Raw genomic sequence first — 22180 nt, forward strand, 5'->3', positions numbered from 1 at the left:
GCAGTCTCTCCTGCTGTCACCTCATTCAAAATACAGTAGGCCTCTGCCTACACCCTCCTATTTCCTGGGCTTCAACACAGCCAGTTGTAGTTCGGAAGTGCCGTCCACACGGAAAGAGATACTTGCTCCCGTGTCTCAGTGGGGTTCAGTAACGTCAGCTGATCCCCTGCTGTGTGGATGGCAGTCTCTCCTGCTGTAAACTCATTCAAAATACAGTAGGCCTCTGCCTACACCCTCCTATTTCCTGGGCTTCAACACAGCCAGTTGTAGTTCGGAAGTGCCGTCCACACGGAAAGAGATACTTGCTCCCGTGTCTCAGTGGGGTTCAGTAATGTCAGCTGATCCCCTGCTGTGTGGATGGCAGTCTCTCCTGCTGTCACCTCATTCAAAATACAGTAGGCCTCTGCCTACACCCTCCTATTTCCTGGGCTTCAACACAGCCAGTTGTAGTTCGGAAGTGCCGTCCACACGGAAAGAGATACTTGCTCCCGTGTCTCAGTGGGGTTCAGTAACGTCAGCTGATCCCCTGCTGTGTGGATGGCAGTCTCTCCTGCTGTAAACTCATTCAAAATACAGTAGGCCTCTGCCTACACCCTCCTATTTCCTGGGCTTCAACACAGCCAGTTGTAGTTCGGAAGTGCCGTCCACACGGAAAGAGATACTTGCTCCCGTGTCTCAGTGGGGTTCAGTAATGTCAGCTGATCCCCTGCTGTGTGGATGGCAAAGTCTCCTGCTGCCTACACAGTCGTACCACTACTGATTTTTAACCGTGCTCCAATTAGGCCTGTGGCTCCACTGTCTCTCGTATTTCCCCTGTCCTCCAACCCTGCCAGTTACAGCTCCGAAGTGGCGTCTGCACAATCCACACTTGTTCCTGTGTTACAGGTGTTCAGTCCGGTCATTTAATCTCCTGATGTGTGTCCGGCAATGTCGCCTGCTCTGTCCACATTCCCATTCCGATATTTTGGCCCCATTGACTTGCATTGGTTCCCGGTATCGGAATCGGCGATACCGATACTTTTTTTAAAGATCGGCCGATCCATTCCGATCCGATATTTTCAAGTATCGGCTGGTATCGCTCAACTCTAATTATGAAGCCGAAGATAGTGTTTCCCTGGAGAAAACAACCATGTCACAAGCAGAAAGATTCAATGAAGCTATCATTTAATATATCCGCACATACCGCAATATTTAATTTAAAACTAACAGCATAATCTCCATGCAATATATTTGCAAAACATCACTTGACCACATAAAATATAGAAAATAAATAAGTGCACTGGTGGCCACTTATCCACAATTATTCAGATCCTTATTAAAATATGTGCTAAAAATGCAAAGTGCCAATAATAATGTGATATACACAAAAATAATTATCCATCAACTAAAACATGTGATGCATAAATTACATGCTGTATAGTAAATTTACAGCCATATATAAATAATATAAATATAATAACACTGAATTAATATATAAGTGCCACAAAGTGAATATGAAAAATAATATGATAATATATGACATAATAAGTGTACAAAAATTTATGTATATAATATACAATCATAACAATAAAAATAGTGCAATACGCAACATAATTGTGAACACCACAATATAAAAGATATTAGATTCAATATTTCATTTATTAAAACGGCCACCAGCGCATTCTTTCTCCTCTTTTCATTTCATATTCATTTCTTCATCAGTCTCCTGCTTGTATCTTCAGTGGAATGAAATGTAATATAAATTTGCAAATTTCTCCAACTGCATTCTCCCACATAAACACCAAAAAAGAACTAGAAAATAAATCCTAAAAAAAATAAATGTGAAAACCATAATTAATTAAAAATAATAAAATAATAATAAAAGGAAAAAAAAGGAAAAAAAAATTTTTTAATAATAATAATAAAGTAATAAAAATAATATTAAAATAAAATAAATAAAATCATATTTAAAAACAATTGGAGCACAAAGAACGACAAGGTAAAACAAGGGTCCTCATAAAAATGGAGCAAAGCTCAATTTTTCATTCAACCCCAAAGGGGTCATTGAGTCCAGTTCCACAATCCATTTACACTCGGTTTGCGCTAAAAGGTGCTTGATGTTACCACCCCTACTACCACAATGCACTTGATCGATACCAATGACTTTTAATCCCATAGGATCACTGTTATGCATCATGCGAAAATGCCTAGGGAGGGTTTTGAGGGTACCTACATCGTCAACTTTGTGGGCATTTGAAATATCCCTTGCATGTTCCCTTACACAAATGCGGAGCTGACGTGAAGTCAACCCCACATATATCTTGGAACAGGGACATGTGGCCAGATATACAACATGTATACTACTACAGCTAAGGCCTCTTTCACACTTCAGTTTTTTGCCATCAGTCACAATCCGCCAAAATTTGAAATTGGCGGATCCGCTTTTTCTTGTTGCGGATCCGCCAATTTCCCCATTGGGATACATTAGTGGCGGATTTTGACGGATGGTCGTCCGTTGCGTCCGATATTCGGCGGATCCGCAAAATTCTTTGCGGATTCTGTCTGAGGGGGACGGAGAATGTAACGTTTTTTTTCGCCGTCAAAATGGCGGATGACGGCGGATCCGCCGTCATCAGCCATGCGGTAGAATGGGGCCCTATGGGCGGCGGATCCGCCGGGATCCGCGATTTTGCGGAATCCGCCGGCAGGATCCGCAAAATCGCACTGCGCATGCCCAGAAAAAAAGATACTTTTCCAGACAGTCCCAAAACTATATAAGATGGGCTAATTGGGCCCAGACATGCAGTAGCAGCCAGACAGCAAGCCAGCCAGACCACCACCAAGCCTGCAAGACAGCCACCAAGCCTGCCAGACCACCCAGCCTGCCAGACACCCACCAAGCCTGCAGCCACAGCTATCAAGAGGCCTGCCAGTACCAGCTTTACCAAGTGTGAGTATACCTATGACATTTCTGTGTATGGCCTGCAAGTGTGTAGCGTGTGTGTGTGTGTGTGTGTGTGTGTGTGTGTGTGTGTGTGTGTGTGTGTGTGTGTGTGTGTGTGGTCTGTGAGTGTTGCATGTCTGTTTTTTTTTTTTTCTTATATTTTTTTTTTCTGTTGCTTGTGTACTGCATTTTATTTTCATACAACTGTAATTATATTGTATTTTTTATGCTGTGATTGCTGCGATTGAGTGGTGTATGGTATGTGGTGTAATTGGGCCCAGACAATCCGGCACCAGCAACACTGAATACTCCAAGCAAGATATCCGACTCCAGCCTGCCTGACAGAAGATTCAACTAGAGCTATAAAACCTGTCTGCCCATCTGCAAGTCTACCACCTGCAAGACCCCTGGAGCGTGTGTGTGTATGTGTGTGGCCTGTGTGTGCATTTTTTTTTTTTTTTTTCTTTCCATTTTTTTTTTTTTTTTCTGTTGCATGTGTACTGCTTTTTATTTTCATACAACTGTAATTATATTGTATTTTTTATGCTGTGATTGCTGCGATTGAGTGGTGTATTGTATGTGGTGTAATTGGGCCCAGACAATCCGGCACCAGCAACACTGAATACTCCAAGCAAGATATCCGACTCCAGCCTGCCTGACAGAAGATTCAACTAGAGCTATAAAACCTGTCTGCCCATCTGCAAGTCTACCACCTGCAAGACCCCTGGAGCGTGTGTGTGTATGTGTGTGGCCTGTGTGTGCATTTTTTTTTTTTTTTTCTTTCCATTTTTTTTTTTTTTTTTCTGTTGCATGTGTACTGCTTTTTATTTTCATACAACTGTAATTATATTGTATTTTTTATGCTGTGATTGCTGCGATTGAGTGGTGTATTGTATGTGGTGTAATTGGGCCCAGACAATCCGGCACCAGCAACACTGAATACTCCAAGCAAGATATCCGACTCCAGCCTGCCTGACAGAAGATTCAACTAGAGCTATAAAACCTGTCTGCCCATCTGCAAGTCTACCACCTGCAAGACCCCTGGAGCGTGTGTGTGTATGTGTGTGGCCTGTGTGTGCATTTTTTTTTTTTTTTTTCTTTCCATTTTTTTTTTTTTTTTTTCTGTTGCATGTGTACTGCTTTTTATTTTCATACAACTGTAATTATATTGTATTTTTTATGCTGTGATTGCTGCGATTGAGTGGTGTATTGTATGTGGTGTAATTGGGCCCAGACAATCCGGCACCAGCAACATTGAATACTCCAAGCAAGATATCAGACTCCAGCCTGCCTGACAGAAGATTCAACTAGAGCTATAAAACCTGTCTGCACAGCTGCAAGTCTACCACCTGCAAGACCCCTGGAGCGTGTGTGTGTGTGTGTTGCATTTTTTTTTTTTTTTCTGTTGCATGTGTACTGCATGTTATTTTCATACAACTTTAATATTGTATTTCTTGCTGTGATTGTGTGGTGTAAAGGCTGGTTTCATATTTGCACTTTATAGCGCAGGGATAACCTGCACACGTCCACCACTAATCCCCGTCCCATCTGGTCATCACCGCCTACTAGCACACATGGACGCTTGCGATCTGCACACCCTATCTTTAGTATGGGGTGCGCAGATTGCAAGCGTTCATGTGCGCTAGTAGGTGGGGATTAGTGGCGGACGTGTGCAGGAAATAGCTGCGCTATAAAGTGCAAATGTGAAACCGGCCTAAATGGTATTGTATGTGGTGTTATTGGGCACAGACATCTACATCAAACACCAGCCTGACTGTATCAGTCAGGCTGGTGTTTTAATGTAGATGTCTGTGCCCAATAACACCACATACAATACCATTTAGGCCGGTTTCACATTTGCACTTTATAGCGCAGCGATGGCCTGCACACGTCCGCCACAAATCCCCGCCTACTAGCGCACATGAATGCTTGCGATCTGCGCACCCTATCTTTATCATAGGGTGCGTAGATGGTGCGCTGGCAGGATTTTACCATGTGCTGCGCACTTTTGAAGGTGTGCCCTTGCGCGCCAAACGCAGCATGTTGCATTTTGGCGCGCACGGCACACCTTCAAAAGTGCGCAGCACACTGTAAAATCCTGCCAGCGCACCATCTGTGCACCCTATGATAAAGATAGGGTGCGCAGATCGCAAGCATTCATGTGCAGTAGTAGGTGGGGATTTGTGGCGGACGTGTGCAGGCCATCGCTGCGCTATAAAGTGCAAATGTGAAACCGGCCTAAATGGTATTGTATGTGGTTTGTGCCCAGACATCTGGCAACAGCCACACTGAAGAAACCGAACCAGACATCAAACACCAGCCTGACTGATAGAATTTCAAACTCCGCTGCAAATCTTCCACCTGCAAGACACCTGGAGTGTGTAGCCTGGCTGTGTGTTATGCGTGTTTGCGTTTTTTTATTTTTCATGTATTGTGGTATTTAAAATAAAGAGCAGAGTAGCTCCTATTTTTTGGAAAAAAAAAAAATAATAAAAAAAAAAATAAATAAATTGTTTTGAAAAAATCTACTTTGTATCATTTTAAAAAAGGTAAAATTAAGTTACCATAAAGGTAATTGAAGTGTTCTGGTATACAAGTGTGGTTAAAAGTGAGATTGCAACATACCATGAAAAAATGGGTATACACAACTGAGTTTCAGGGAATTCAAAACCATGCAAACACAGTGGGTATACACAGAAATTAAACACCTTCAATCACTGGTTACGTACTCTGTTGAGAGTTTCAGGGAATGCAAACACTGGTATACACAGCAATTACACACTACACGCCTTCAATCACTGGTTACACGGTGAGACCTTTAATCACTGGTTACACTCTCGGTGAGAGTTTCAGGGAATGCAAACTGGTATACACAGCAATTACACACCTTCAATTACTGGTTACACTCAGTTACAAAACACAAAGAAAGTAGGTTTACACAAAATATTAGACACCTTCAATCACTGGTTACACTCTGAGATAAGGGAATGTAGACATGCAAACACTTAAAATTGCGTATAATTAGTTTCAGGGAATTACACATACAAAATGTGGTTTTTTTTTTTTTTTTTTTTTAAACTTTCATATCATTTTCTTTCAGTTCACACAATGAAGCGCCACCATACCGGCAGACACGGCCAGCCCAACCGTAGCAGAGATTCAGACCGCAGCAGGGATCAACGCAGCAGACATGACCGGTCAGACCGCAGCAGAAACAACCCTGACCGCAGCAGAGAGGAACAGCCACACCGCGGCGTACAGGCAACCATTAGTTTCCCTGTAAGTATAAAGACCTGAAAGCTTATTATGATCCTTTGTATAGTAGCTTAACAAGTCTCTTTATACTTGCAGATCACTTCAAGCACTACCAGCAGGGTAGCAGCAGAGAGAGCCAGCCAGGCTGCAGCAGAGAGGCCCAGCCAGACCGCAACAGAGACTGCCAGCCAGGCTGCAGCAGAGAGGCCCAGCCAGACCGCAACAGAGACTGCCAGCCAGGCCGAAGCAGATACTGCCAGCCAAACATTTTCCCTGTAAGTATAAAAGCCTGAAAGCTTATTATGATACTTTGTATAGTAGCTTAACAAGTGTGTTTATACTTGCAGATCAGTTCAGGAAGCAACACAGCTGCCCCAAGCCGTAATGTCTTCTCCTGAAAGCTCCCCCTCACATCATCAGCGAGCTGAGGTAAAAAAAATTTTGTTTATTTTTTATTTAAAATAATTTTTTTGTGGTTAAAAACACTATCCTATTATGTTTTAACAGGAAGCTGATTCAGAGGAGCTTCCAGGAGGAGACGTGCAGGGTGGAGAGACACACGGAGGGGGTGCGCAGATTGTAAGTTTAGCACATACACAGATACATAATGCTACACCCAACACAAACATTCATCACAGTGCACACCATAACTGCATCCATCCAAACATTTTTTTTTTTTTTTCCCACAGTCTTCAGAATCTGGTGCCCGCACTAGAGTGACTCCCAGGACATCCCAGGGTCGTCAAGGTGATGCCTCTGGTGGTCGGCAAACGGTAAGTAACCCTATTTTGATAATTGTTTAAATGAACATCATGTGTTTGAATATAATGTAATTTTTTGCTTTTTGTTTTGTTTTTTATCTTCACAGGTTTCACAGCGTGCTCCCCGCAGACATCAGGAGGAGGGTGTCATTATTGATAGTGATGACCTCATCCATGAGGTGGAAATCCGGGAGCCGCTGTGGAACATGGCAAACCGTCTTCATGCCGACCAACCAACCACACGACGGCTCTGGGATGAAGTCTGTTCTTCAGTTATTGACAACTGGGAGGAACTCAATGCGAGGGCCAGGGATTTTGTGCGTAAGTATTACAACTTCAGTAACTTATATTTCCAGCATGTGAAGTGTTGAATACTAAACCTTTTTTTTTTTTTTTTGCTTCACAGGTGACAGGGTTATCACACGGTGGCGGTCGCTCCGGGATCGCTTCAAGAGGGACTACAACAAAGAGATTCAGACCCCGAGTGGATCGTCGGGAGGACGCCGGGGACCCCAGTACAAAAACTACCAAGCCCTGGCGTTCCTGCGATCTACAATGGCGTGCAGAAGGTAAATATTCCCCAAACAATTCCTGTAGTAGAAATGTTTAACCAATTTTTTTTTCAGCAGACTTAAATTAAATATCAATATTTTTAATATACTTTTTTTCTTCTTTTTTTTTTTTTAGCACCATCTGCAGCACTCGGGAGTCTGCATCAGAGTTGCGTCCCTCTGGAGTGATCCCTAGTGAGACCGCCCCCGGTGACCACATCGAGGTATCCGACCCCTCTGTACCTACCCTCTTGTCTGATCCCTCTATCCCCTCCACCAGCACTGGAGCAGCAGGGCAGACTTCATCACATGAAGCTGCTGGTGACGACTTGTTCCCTGTTCCCCACCCCTCAGACACTGCCGCAACATCTCGACCAACTTTTGGTTCTGGCCGGCAGCGTCTGAGGAGTCAGGAAAGGATGACCTTGTCTGACTGTTTGAGTCTAAACTCAACTGTTCAACACGGTTTCCACACTTATGGACAACGGTTATCTTCTGGGTTGACCATGATCAATCAAAGTATCATGGAACTCAGAAGATACATGGAACAGATGAGTTTAGAATCAAACCAGACACCGAGACATACCTTTTTTCAATCTGTTGTCCGGCAAATGGAAGGTTTAAGTACTCACCAGCAGATGCGTGTGATGCAAGCCTGTCAGAATGCTCTAGTGGAAGTGCTTGCTGAAGCATCTCTTCCTCCCCCTGTCTATCCTTCCACAGTCCATCCTCCCCCTGTCTATCCTTCCACAGTCCATCCTCCCCCTGTCTATCCTTCCACAGTCCATCCTCCCCCCGTCCATCCTTCCACCACCATCAATCACACAGCCGTCCCTCCTCCTACCACTCCCTCTCCTTTCTCTAGTTCCCCATTCCATTCTTCCCAGTACCTACCTTCCCCATTGCATTATACCCCAATGCCCTCGCCATACCCACCCCCACATACACCTTCAATGTACCCACAAACCTCGTCTGTCCATCCACTCCCGTCCCAACCACATGTGTTAAACCCCCCTTCCACTTCTGGTCCTCACCAACTCCCTCCCCAGTCCCCTACCCCCCTCGATGTGGTCAACCCTGTTAACCCCCCCTCCAATACTATCTCCACCCAACAGTATCATAGTTTGTAATTTTTCTGTTGTAATATACCAAAAAAAAATTAAAAAAGTAATATACCAAAAAAAATTAAAAAAGGTAATATTATACCAAAAAAAAGTTACCAAAAAGGTAATACCAAAAAAAGTTACAAAAAAAGTTAAGAAAAAAAATTTAAAAAAAAAAATACAGTTAATACAAATTGTCAGAAATAAACTGTTTTTTTTCAAAAAACTTTATTGTGATGTTTATTTTTTGCTTCTTTATTCAAATTACACCAGTGGTGTAAAAGGTAAACACAACACTTGTTAACACAACACACAACCCTGGGTAATATTTCACAGTACACCGGTGGTGTACAAGGTACAAAAAAACACTTGGTAGCACAACATTTGATAACCAACACTTGTGAACATTTCAAAGTGTAAAACGCTTGGTACACAACACTTGGTAACTTTACGCTTGGTACACAACACTTGGATAACTTTACGCTTGGTACCCAACAATTGTTAACACTGCAAAGTGTAAAATTAACCAAATCACATGGTAAAACACAATGCTTGTGCAAAGCAAACACTTGGTAAAATTTCAGATAAAAAAAAAAAAAAAAAAATTACTCACAATTGGTAAGAAGAAAATTATATCATGTGATATTGCCAGTCCACTTGTCCCTCTGGTGTAACAAAATAATCTGCAAAGGTATCCCTAATTCTTGCCACTGAACCAGTACTCCGAAAAGTTTGCTGCTCATAATCCCACAAGGTGGTTTCATACACATTGTCATCGATGGAAACTGGTTCCTTTGAAAGGACAAAATTGTGCAGGATTACACAGGCCTTTACCACCTCATCCACAGTCTCTGTTTTCATTTTCATGGCCGTTAACAGGACTCTCCATTTTGCAGTTAAAATTCCAAACGCGCACTCCACCACTCTGCGCGCTCTGGTTAACCGATAGTTATAGATTCTTTTCTGGTGTGTTAATCCACGACTACCATATGGCTTCAGTAGGTGTTTTGAAAGTTGAAAAGCATCGTCGCCAACGCACACAAAAGGCATTGGTGGGCCTGTTGTTCCAGGGAGTGGTCTTGGAGGTGGGAAGTTAAAATTGTCTCCATACAAGCGACGGCCCATGGTGGAACTCTTGAATACCTGTGAGTCGTTAGAACGACCGTATGCACCAATGTCCACGGCAATGAATTTGCAGTTTGCATCCGAAATGGCCATTAGCACAATGGAAAAGTATTTTTTATAGTTGTAAAATTGTGAACCAGATCCCATGGGTTTCACAATCCTGATATGCTTGCCATCCATGGCACCGATGCAGTTTGGAAACTGGCAGATATCTTGAAACTTCTCTGCAATCTCCAGCCACCTCTCCTGTGTTGGCTCTGGGATGTATTCCTCCTGTAGAGAATCCCATAATGCCCGGCAGGTCTGTTGTACAATTCCAGCAATAGTGGAAATCCCAATCCGGAACTGGAAATGGAGGGAGGTGAAGGATTCTCCAGTTGCCAGGAATCTTAAAAAAAGGGAAAAAAAGTAAAATTAATACAAACTACAAGCCATAACATAACAATAAAAGCCTGCAGAATCTGAAACATTTTAAAAGGTAGATAACTTACCGAAGGGTCACCATCAAACGCTCCGCCGGTGATATAGAAAACCGCATGTAGGTGTCCCTTCTCCGGATTTGTTCTCCAACACGATCCACCAATATCTCAAAGAATTCCATCCGCATGCGCACGTAGTTGAAGAACTTGTCCGGATTCTCCCTCAATTCCAGGTACAGTGTGGAAAAAACGCCACGGGTGAACCTCTGCGCATTAATGGGATGAATCCACTGGCGCCGTCTCCTCATATGCAGGATTCGCAGTCTTCTTTTCTCCCTCTCGATAGCAATAATTGCCAACCGATTCAAGTGAAGATCCAATTCCACACAGAAGCTGTCAATACTCGCAATAACTCCTTCCAGACTCGCACTATCTCCTTCCATCGCTGCCACTAGCTCTAAAACCTTTCAAAGAAATTGTATCACAACACCCTAGATATATTTCTCCCTAGTTTCCAGCATCCAATCACATTTGAGAGCATTTTCCAAGAGCGAATCATATTTGGGAGCATCCCATTTTGGAGGTGTGGAAAAACGGATCCGCAAAAAACGGATCCAACGGATGACAAAAACGGATGCAAACTGATGGAACGGATCCGTTTTGTTGAGGATCCGCAGTAAAATCGGTATGGCGGATCCTCAACAAAACGGATCCGTTCCATCAGTTTGCATCCGTTTTGTTTCCATTTTTGCGGATCCGCCATTTTCAAATTTTTGGCGGATTTTGACTGATGGCAAAAAACTGAAGTGTGAAAGAGGCCTAAGATGATGTTGAATCAAAAATGATTTTGTACCATTTTAACTCTTGAATTGAGTCCCCTTGATCAAGTTCTTGTAAGTGCAAGCCAACCAGTCCCCACAAGGGAAACAACCACATGTGGGTTGTCTATTATTAGGATTCAGGATATTCACAGATTTTGCCACATAGTGGCTCTTGACTAGTATATCTTTTAAACTTTTACCACGCCTAGCCACAAATTGTGGTTTATCAGAGATATTGTGGGCCAAAACAGAATCTGTTAGAAGTACCGACCAATGCTTGTTAATAATATCTTGCATTTGCCTCCAATGACAATTATGGGTAGAGATATATCTTACATTTGAATCCTGATCTTTTATCTTCTTCTTCCCACCCTTAAATAACAATTTTGGTCGTTCCATTTTTTTGGCCCTCAAATAAAGAACGAGGGTACAGCAATCATTGTATAATAAATGGATATTTGAGGGCCTAAAAAATGGAACGACCAAAATTGTTATTTAAGGGTGGGAAGAAGAAGATAAAAGATCAGGATTCAAATGTAAGATATATCTCTACCCATAATTGTCATTGGAGGCAAATGCAAGATATTATTAACAAGCATTGGTCGGTACTTCTAACAGATTCTGTTTTGGCCCGCAATATCTCTGATAAACCACAATTTGGCGTGGTAAAAGTTTAAAAGATATACTAGTCAAGAGCCACTATGTGGCAAAACCTGTGAATATCCTGAATCCTAATAATAGACAACCCACATGTGGTTGTTTCCCTTGTGGGGACTGGTTGGCTTGCACTTACAAGAACTTGATCAAGGGGACTCAATTCAAGAGTTTAAATGGTACAAAATCATTTTTGATTCGACATCATCTTAGCTGTAGTAGTACACATGTTGTATATCTGGCCACTTGTCCCTGTTCCAAGATATATGTGGGGTTGACTTCACGTTAGCTCCGCATTTGTGTACGGGAACATACAAGGGATATTTCAAATGCCCACAAAGTTGAGGATCTACAGTAGATACCCTCAAAACCTTCCCTAGGCATTTTTGCATGATGCATAACAGCGATCCTATGGGATTAAAAGTCATTGGTATCGATCAAGTGCATTGTGGTAATAGGGGTGGTAACATCAAGCGCCTTTTAGAGCAAACCGAGTGTAAATGGATTGTGGAACTGGACTCAATGACCCCTATGGGGCTAAATGAAAAATTGAGCTTTGCTCCATTTTTATGAGGACCCTTTTTTTACCTTGTCGTTCTTTGTGTTCCAATTGTTTTCAAATATGATTTTATTTATTTATTTTATTCTAATATTATTTTTATTACATTATTATTATTATTATTATTATTAAAAAAAAAAAAAAAAATTGTTTTCCTTTTATTATTATTGTATTATTTTTAATTAATTATGGTTTTCACATTTAGTTTTTTTAGGATTTATTATCCGGTACTTTTTTGGTGTTTATGTGGGAGAATGCAGTTGGAGAAATTTACAAATTTATATTATGTTTCATTCCACTGAAGATACAAGCAGGAGAATGATGAAGAAATGAATATGAAGTGAAAAGAGGAGAAAGAATGCACTGGTGGCCGTTTTAATAAATGAAATATTGAATCTAATATCTTTTATATTGTGGTGTTCACAATTATGTTGAGTATTGCACTCTTTTTATTGTTATGATTGTATATTATATACATACATTTTTGTACACTTATTATATGTCATATTATCATATTATTTTTCATATTCACTTTGTGGCACTTTGGCACTTATATATTAATTCAGTGTTATTATATTTATATTGTTTATATATGGCCGTAAATTTACTCTACGGCATGTAATTTATGCATCACATGTTTTAGTTGATGGATAATTATTTTTGTGTATATCACATTATTATTGGCACTTTGCATTTTTAGCACATATTTTAATAAGGATCTGAATAATTGTAGATAATTGGCCACCAGTGCACTTATTTATTTTCTATATTTTATGTGGTCATGTGATGTTTTGCAAATATATTGCATGGAGATTATGCTAATAGTTAGTTTTATATTAAATATTGCGGTATGTGCGGATATATTAAATGATAGCTTCATTGAATCTTTCTCCTTGTGACGTGGTTGTTTTCCGATGCATGCGTCCTGAGTTCTCCTGGGAAACACTATCTTCGGCTTCATAATACTCAGCGTGCATGTCAAAATGACGTCAAAAGGGAATTTCCCCATGACGTGCGCGCTCGGTGAATGCTGGGTGATGGTGGGCGTCCTCTGGCGAAGACGTCGGGACGCATGCGCAATAGAAACACACCACCCGATCATGTTCACTATAAAAGACCGGTAAAAAAGTGTAATGGTGTATCCCTTTTGATAAAGCCAGAAGCGAAACGCGTGTCAAGGGTGACACGTGGTTCCAGAGTGACCAGGCACCATACTATAGGGGTAACACTTGGGAGTATTTGTTATATTTTTTTTTTTTTTTTTGGCACTATTGTTGGTAGCGCACTGTGGGCTGGTCCCTTGTACACATGCAAAGCCATTGTATTTAACTTTTTTATTTTATTATTTTTTTATTTTTTATTTATGGTCACTGGTGGTTGTGGTAACACTGGATATAAATATATATACATTTTTTGAGTGCCATTAAAGATATTAGTTGTCTGTAAAATTGCTCAGGGCACACATTATATTACCTAGGGTTATATGTTATTCGTAAATTTTATCATTGCATACATGTATTTGTAATTAATAAATAAATATATATTTTCATGATTTTATGTATAGCACTCCTTTTTCTTTTTTGTATATTTAGTCCGGAGTTTACATTTACTTTATCCATTAAATAGTCTTTGGGCATAGACAGTTTTAAATCCACTGGGATCATTATTAATTGATGATAGATTTATTGTATCTTGCCCATAGTTGCTTTTGGGCATTTGTGGTATTGCTTCATTAAAATGAGCCATGCATGGGTTTCAAAGGATTTTGTCCCACCTTCCCCTGCTGACACGTAGGTTGCCAGAAAAATGGCTCGCTTTTGTCCTCCTCTTCCTCGGACTTTTCCAATTCCTCCATTTTCAGCTGCTGAATGTCCAACATCAACATATGCTATTTTATCAACCTCCCTAACTGGGTTGCCTCCCCCCCAGTGCCGGGGTCACCACCTGGCGCACGCACCCATGCGAATGCCATTGCCCTGGACAGGTGGGTGAGCCCACTCTTGGGCAACGGCACTGGCACAGGGTCCCTCAGAGTACAATCAATTGTCTTTGACAGTGGGGGTGCACACCCGCCGTCAGACACACCGCCGTACTATGAGGGGCCCTGTGCCAGTACCACGAGTGGGCCCCCCTGCTTGCTCAGGATCATAGCACTTGCAAAGTTGAAATACTTACCTCTCTCTGCTACACTGCCGTGACGTCTTCCGCGTTTCCTGACAGTGACATTCTGGTCAGAGAGCGTGATGACATCATATCTGTACGCCCTCTGCCTAAACAGTCCAAGTGCAGAGAGATGGAAGATGGCGACGACGAGGATTCCAGACTAGTACAGGGACTCCATAGCGAGGAGTCTTATTTAATTGTTTTAAAGGTTGGGAGCAATTTTGGGGAGCACTATACTCTGGAGAATGATATATGGGGCCCACCATACACTGGAGCATTCCAAGGGTGGACATCACACACTGGAGCAGCATTTACAGGGCCCATTATACACTGGAGCATTAGAAATGGGGCCCATTATATATGGAGCATTATTTGGGCCCATAAGACAGTGGAGCTTCATCCATGGGGGACCAACATATACTGTAGCATTATGTGGAGCTCATCATATACTGTATGGAACATTATATGGGACCAATGATTCTGTATGGAGAAATATATGGGCCTCATTACTCTGTATAGCGCACTATGCGGTGGCCATAATACTGTATGGAGTAATATACTGTCCGTTTTTGGAGCTATTGGAGAATTTAAAATGGATATCAATCATGTGATGTAAGAAGTGAAGTATTTTTCATTGTACTATACCGCTATTTCTCTGCCGTATCAGAGGATCATGAATTGTGGCATGTGTTAAAGGAGCCCATTGACACTCTTTGGCCCTGGGCCCACGAAAATCTGGAGCCAGCCCTAACTCCCCCCACATCTTTAGCCAAATAACCCCCAGTTTTCAATGCCTAACTACTATTATAAAGTAAATTAAAGTTGACAAGCTGAAGTAATAAGAATTGATGTTTTTGGCATTAAAATGGGCACTGTAGGTGTGTTTCCTGTCCTCCATTCACTGCCGATTTTTCTTCCCCATTGACTTGCACTGGGATTCGTGTTTCAGTCGGCCTTCGACTTTTCACTATAATCGGCCGATTTCGTTCGACCCGACTTTTGCGAAAGTCGGGATCATGAAACTCGACTCGACCCGAAAAAAGGCAAAGTCACTCATCTCTAGTGGCAACGGTAGGATTCTGCATGATCTCTCTGGTGTCTTCCTTCAGAAGTGGTGGCAGTGGTGGGATTCTGTATGATCTCTCAGGTGTCATCCTTCACAAGTGGTGGCAGCTGTGGGATTCTGCGTGATCAGGTGTCATCCTTCACAAGTGGTGGCAGCCATGGAATTCTGCATGATCTCTCTGGTGTCATCCTTCAAGAGTTTTGGCAGCAGTGCGATTCTGCGTGATTTCTCTGGTGTCATCCTTCACAGTCCTCCCACAATGAAGAGAAATTAATGTCACATAGCAGAGGCACTGGGAAACAGAGACACGGTAAAATGTATTTAGCAGTGCTAAAACCAATCATAATAGCACAGAGCAGCTGAAAAAAGCGGCATCGGAAATTTTCCCCATTTCTTGTAGGAAAACTCAGGAACATTAGAATTTACAGGATCTCTAAGAAGAGCATTTTGTACCACAGTTTAATTGAAGTGCCATGTAACAAAATCAAAATAGGGAAAGGATAGGGATACTTTTAAAGAGGACCTCTCACCCGTTCAAAGGTGGATCATTTTTGCTCTTATTTTCTTGAATATACCGTTTGCTTGTTGTTTTGCCTAATCCTCCAAGAAATGTAAAAAATATTTTTCTTCTTATTCAGTGATGATTTTTAAGGTCTGTTCCAAAGGTGCAATTTAATATGAGGGGGCACAGTAGTAGTAACCTAGGCTCAGCTTTTCAGCTTTTCCTGTGGCAAGCTCAGTGTTGCTGCTCTTGCCATGAAGCTCTGCTATGTCCCATTAGGTCTGGATGTCATTTAGTTTGTAAGTCTGCCATTGACTTCTTAAATAATAATAATAATCTTTATTTATATAGCGACAACATATTCCGCAGCGCTTTACAGTTTAACAGTTTCAAAACACAAGACATAAGTAACAACGTTAATAATTAAAGCAAAATAAGACGACCCTGCTGGTGAGAGCTTACAATCTACAATGAGGTGGGGGAGATACAAAGTACAGGTGTGTATTTACAATGGTGTATTTACAATGATGGCCCAGCCATCTTGAGGGAGTGAGGGATAGATGGAGATAGTGAAAGGGACACACATGCACACTTACACATAGAATGACTTTGATTAGTGAACGTGATAGGCCGCTCTTAACAAATGTGTTTTGAGGGAGTGCCTGAAACTATGCAAATTGTGGATAGTCCTAATTTCTTGGGGTAGAGCATTCCAGAGGATTGGCACAGCGCGGGAGAAGTCTTGGAGTTGGGAGTGGGAGGTACAGATTAGTGCAGAGGTATGTCGAAAGTCGTTTGCAGAGTGCAGCGGTCAGTTAGGCCGATAGACAGAAATGAGGGAGGAGATGTAGGGGTTGCTGCACTGTGGAGAGCTTTGTGGGTGAGAACAAGTACTTTTAATTGGATCCTATAATGAATGGGCAGCCAGTGTAACGATTGGCGAAGAGCAGACGCATCCGAGTACCGATTAGCCAGATGGATGACCCTGGCTGCTGCATTAAGTATGGACTGGAGAGAGGATAGTCGAGTAACGGGGAGGCCAATTAATAGAGCGTTGCAGTAATCCAGGCGGGAGTGGATCAATGCTACAGTGAGGGTTTTTGTTGTTTCCATGGTGAGAAAAGGGCGGATTCTAGAGATGTTCTTTAGGTGTTAGCGGCAAGAGCGGGCAAGAGATTGTATATGGGATGTGAAGGAGAGATTGGTGTCAAATATAACACCCAGACAACGCACCTGCTGCCGGGGTGTTATTGTGGTGCCACCCACGGAGAGGGAAATGTCAGATTTAGGGAGGTTAGTAGGCGGTGGGAGCAGAAGAAGTTCAGTTTAGGAGAGGTTGAGTTTCAGATAGAGAGCAGACATGATGTTGGAGACTGCAGACAGACAGTCACTGGCGTTCTGTAGTACAGTGGGGGTAAGGTTGGGGAATGACGGATATAGTTGTGTGTCATCAGCATAAAGATACTGAAAGCCAAATCTGCTGATGGTCTGTCCAATTGAGGTTGTGTACAGAGAGAAGAGAAGGGGCCAAGTACTGAGCCCTGAGGTACCCTGACAGTGAGAGGAAGAGAAGAGGACGTGGAGCCAGAGAACAAAAAACTGAAGGAGCGAAGATGAGAACTAGGAGAGAGCAGTGTCCTTAATGCCTACTGACTGGAGCCTAGAGAGCAGGAGATGGTGGTCAACAGTGTCGAAAGCTGCAGATAGGTCGAGAAGAATGAGCAGAGAGTGGTCACCATTACGTTTTGCTGTCAGAAGGTCATTGGTCACTTTGAGGAGTGCAGTTTCAGTCAAATGTAGGGGGCGGAAGCCAGACTGTGAAGGGTCTAGAAGGGAGTGAGTGGAGAGCTAATGGGTAAGGCGGGAGTAAACTAGGCGCTCCAAAAGTTTAGAGATGAAGGGAAGATTAGAGACTGGTCTGTAGATGTTTGTGCAGATGGGTCGAGAGCGGGTTTCTTTAGTAATGGAGTAACAGTGGCGTGTTTGAAGGAGGATGGAAAAATGCCAGAGGAGAGGGAGAGATTAAAGAATGCAGTTAGGGGAGTTGTGATGACTGGAGAGAGAGACTGGAGGAGATGTGAGGGAATGGGGTTGGTAGTGCATGTGGTCGGAAGAGAGGAGTCTGGAGACTTCTTCAATGTTGCTGGACTGCCGGGCTACCATTTAACAAATGCAGCAGTCCTGGTCTCTAATCTCCCTAAAGTTACTGAAATGCCTGGCTATCGTAGTAGAAATGCAGCTCTGCCATTGATCTGTGCTATGTTATTGACAGGCCTAGAATGCTCTGCTGCCTTACTTTCAAAGCAGTTCTGATCGACTTTTGATTGTTCTGATTGTGACTTAACTTTGCATCAAATGCAGTCAGACACAAAAAAATGTTTTTTTAAATGAGTTATACAGTCATATGTTATGAATGGGTCACGGAGGAGGATAGCAGGCCAGGCTAAGCCATAGAAAACCAGAGAGGTTGGTAACTAAGCGGACTGCAGACCCCTGATCCTGTCCACACAACTACCAGTAGCCGTGGAGCATACCTACGATGATCCTAGATGCCTCAGCACAGCCGGAGAGCTAACTAAGCCTAAAGCAAGAAAGGGGAAATCTAAACTGCCCCAGAGCAGACCCCAATGGAATAGATAGCCCCCAAACATATATTGTCGGTGAGACAAGATGAAAACACAAACGGAAGGCAGGAAAATAGACTGAGCAAATGATGGGGCCCACACTGACTAGACAGGACAGGAAAGGAAAGACACTGTCTGTAATCACGCAAAAAACCCTGCAAAAAGTCCAACACGTCTGATGCACAAAAACACTGAAGTCGCACGACTTCGCCCCCACTATATCAGTACTCTGGTATATTCTGAAAGCAAAGCAAAAAGAGACCAATATAACAGGGGACAAAACAAACTGGCACAAGCAGTAACATATGGGCGGTGATTCAGCACAGCCCCAGCCGGAGCTGGCTGATGCACACAAAGCAGAGATAGACAAAACCAGATCAAATGCAAACAGAATAGCAAATAAACCACCTAGCTGAACCATGCAGGGACAGAGCAGGAGACATCAGGAGGCACAGGAAGAAAATCACCAGCAGGGACAGAGGGAGTCGGCTGTCTTAAATCCCAATCTGAAACCCCAGATCTCCAATCGTCATCCTCATTATCAGGTGGCCAGCCTCTGTCTATCAGATCAGCTCCACTACCTCCAGTAACCACCAGAGGGAGCCCAGAAAGAGAACTCGCAACCCCTCTGTCAATCTGACCAGCTCCAACACCTTCAGTAATAACCAGAGGGAGGCCAGAAAGAGAATTCACAACAGTCATATATTGGACTTAGCCACTATAAAAGTGATAACACTGTACTTCTTACTTGTATAGTGCCTAAGAAAATAACTTTTAACTTGTATGCAAATAATGGGGCTTTGGTTCACACTTGGCATAGCCAAGAGCTTAGTGCACCATTATGCCCCTCATTTTGGCATGTTGGGAGCTTTTTTCACTTCTGATTTACTTGGCGTGCTTCACAGAATGAGTGCAACCTAAAGTTTGCCGGTGTGTTTGTGACACCACCTGTGCCCAGCTGCAAATACACTCAGTGGTTGACACGTTCTCCTCTTTGGCTCATCTGTGCTGATGTCACTTGCTACAGTAATACCTGATAGTGAAGTGAGTAGCATCAGCAGAGGGGAGACAGATAGGAAAATGTGCCCACTGGACACAGGCAGTGTTAGTGCGCAAGCAATTACATGCCAGCTTTTTTCTTTTGTCTTTTTTAGCTTTGGGAAGCAATTATTGTTGATCAAAAGCAGGGTTAGCCCGATACATGCAAAATTAGGGGAAAAATACCAAGCCCTTTCATTTGCATACAGATTAAAAGGTAATAATAAGTACCGTAAATCTCTGTACAGCTGATTTAAAATCTATTTTGGGGATGACAGACTCCCTCTAAATTTGACATGGGTGTCAGACCCAGGGACCAGCATGATTAGTAAAAGTTTTATGTCTGGGTGTCCTACTTCACACAAAGACTAGATTCACCTAAGTGTGCTGCTTCTATTTTTGAATCTCTAGATAGATGGATAGAGATAGACAGATAGATGACTTTTTTTAGAGAAAGATTAATATATGGCATGTGAACTGTTTTAGGGTTATAAGAATATAAATGAGCAAAAGTAATACATTTCAGAGTAAAAAAAAAATCTGATTACCGTACATTTTGTCACTGTTGGATAGAAATTAACATATGCTGAGTTGCTAAGCAATGGAGACTCTGAATAATAAAAACATTATGCAATTAAATGCATTAAGAATTAGATAGGTCATGAAAGACTAAATCTTACCATTTGAGTCAGAATACAATATTTCCTATATTACACATTAAAGGAGTTTCCTGATGAATGATATTTATTATCAGGATAGTTGCTAAATGTCTGCTGCATGATTCAACTTCCAAGACCACTTGTAGGATGGAGGTTTCCTTATAGCTGAGCTCAAGATTGAATAGAGAGGCCATGGTTATGATTTTATTCATTTTCTATTGGATATACCTCTGTAGAAGAGTTTTAGGCCGGGGTCACACTAGAGAGAAATACGGACGAGTGAGGGGCGTAAAAACCACACATTGCACACAGACCAATGATTCTCTATGGGGTAGCTCCCATCAGCCGTATATTTCTCGCGTATATTTTACGGTCCGTGCCAATCGCAGCATGCTGAGATTGTCAGCGTACTACGCCCATAGTATGCCAATATATGTCTATTCGTGCGCAAAAAAAACGCATTACACACGGACCAGGATGTGTGACTTGTGAGAAATACGCACCCGGTGTCCTTTAGAAAAGCCGGCAATTCAGTGCTCGATACAGTAAAATCACACTGACAGGTTTAATAAAGAAACGAAAGAATAGCTATATACATAGAATACATATATATATGGACAGTATATATATACACACATGTCATTGAGACACATAAATTTATTTATATTTCATACAGTTCTACATAGCAGAATAGCCGCAAAATCAATTGCCGACATCTGTAAAATCATTCCCCAACCCGACATGAAATGACACATGGTTTACATACAGTAAACCATTTCATTTCATGTATTTTTTTATATGTCCCTGACTAATAATTAAAGTAGGGTTTGTGTGTAAAATTTGGGATGTCTAGGTGTTAAATTAAGGGGTTAATTCATTGGAAAAAAAAGTGTGGGCTCCCGCAGCAAAATCGCAACCAAAGAGGTAAAACAGGTGAGTGAGGGCAGATTTTAATAGCCATGAGAGGGACCACTGTTTTTGCCCCCCCCCTCGGCTACAAAAATCTGCCCCCAGACACCCCAGAAAAGGTGCATCTATAAGATGCGCCTTTTCTGGCACTTAGGCTGGTTTCACATTTGCGTTTTTTTGCGCTGTAAAAAAACGCATACGTGCGCATGCGTTTTTTCCCCTATATTTAACATGGGTGCGCATACCTGCGCGCTGGTAAGCGCATGTATGCGATTTTCATGCGCTGCGTTTTTTTGGGGTGTGCGTTTGTATTTTCCAGACGCAGCATGTTGCATTTTTTGGCCCTGCAAAAAAGCGCATGCGCACGTATGCGCACGTTTTGCGCTAAAAATGGCCATTATAGCCTATGGATGCGCATACGTGTGCACTGGCATGCTCATGTATGCGTTTTTTTGCACATGCGTTTTTTTTTTGTTAACCATGGAATTTAGGGGTTTGGGTTAGAGTTAGGGTTAGTTAAGGGGGTTTAGGGTTAGGGTCAGGGTCAGGGTTAGGGTTGGGGTTAGGGTCAGGGTTAGGGTTAAGTATGGTTTGGTTAAGGGTTAGGGTCAGGGTTAGGGTTAAGTATGGTTTGGTTAAGGGTTAGGGTCAGGGTTAGGGTTAGGGTCAGGATTAGGGTTAGGGTTAGGGTCAGGGTTAGGGTTAGGGTTAGGGTCAGGGTTAAGGTCAGGGTTAGGGTTAGTTAGGGTTTAGGGTTTGGATTAGGGTTAAGTATGGTTTGGTTAAGGGTTAGGGTCAGGGTTAGGGTTAGGGTTAGGGTTAGTTAGGGTTTAGGGTTTGGGTTAGGGTTAAGTATGGTTTGGTTAAGGGTTAGGGTCAGGGTTAGGGTTAGGGTTAGGGTTAGGGTCAGGGTTAGGGTTAGGGTTAGGGTCAGGGTTAGGGTTAGGGTTAGGGTTAGTTAGGGTTTAGGGTTTGGGTTAGGGTTAAGTATGGTTTGGTTAAGGGTTAGGGTCAGGGTTAGGGTTAGGGTTAGGGTTAGGGTCAGGGT

The 22180-nt window shown here is 42.4% G+C and overlaps 1 long non-coding RNA gene across 1 annotated transcript; it reads left to right on the forward strand.

Moving 5' to 3' along the window:
- Nucleotides 1-2354: 2354 nt before the first annotated feature.
- LOC141089475 (uncharacterized) lies at nucleotides 2355-6866 on the forward strand. Its single transcript, XR_012232301.1, has 3 exons — nucleotides 2355-2929; nucleotides 6024-6453; nucleotides 6526-6866. It is a non-coding gene; the product is annotated as an uncharacterized lncRNA (long non-coding RNA).
- Nucleotides 6867-22180: the final 15314 nt, after the last annotated feature.

Source organism: Dendrobates tinctorius, unplaced genomic scaffold (genome assembly GCF_039654945.1).
Source record: "Dendrobates tinctorius isolate UK_male_01 unplaced genomic scaffold, ASM3965494v1 ptg000046l, whole genome shotgun sequence".
NCBI lineage: Eukaryota > Metazoa > Chordata > Amphibia > Anura > Dendrobatidae > Dendrobates > Dendrobates tinctorius.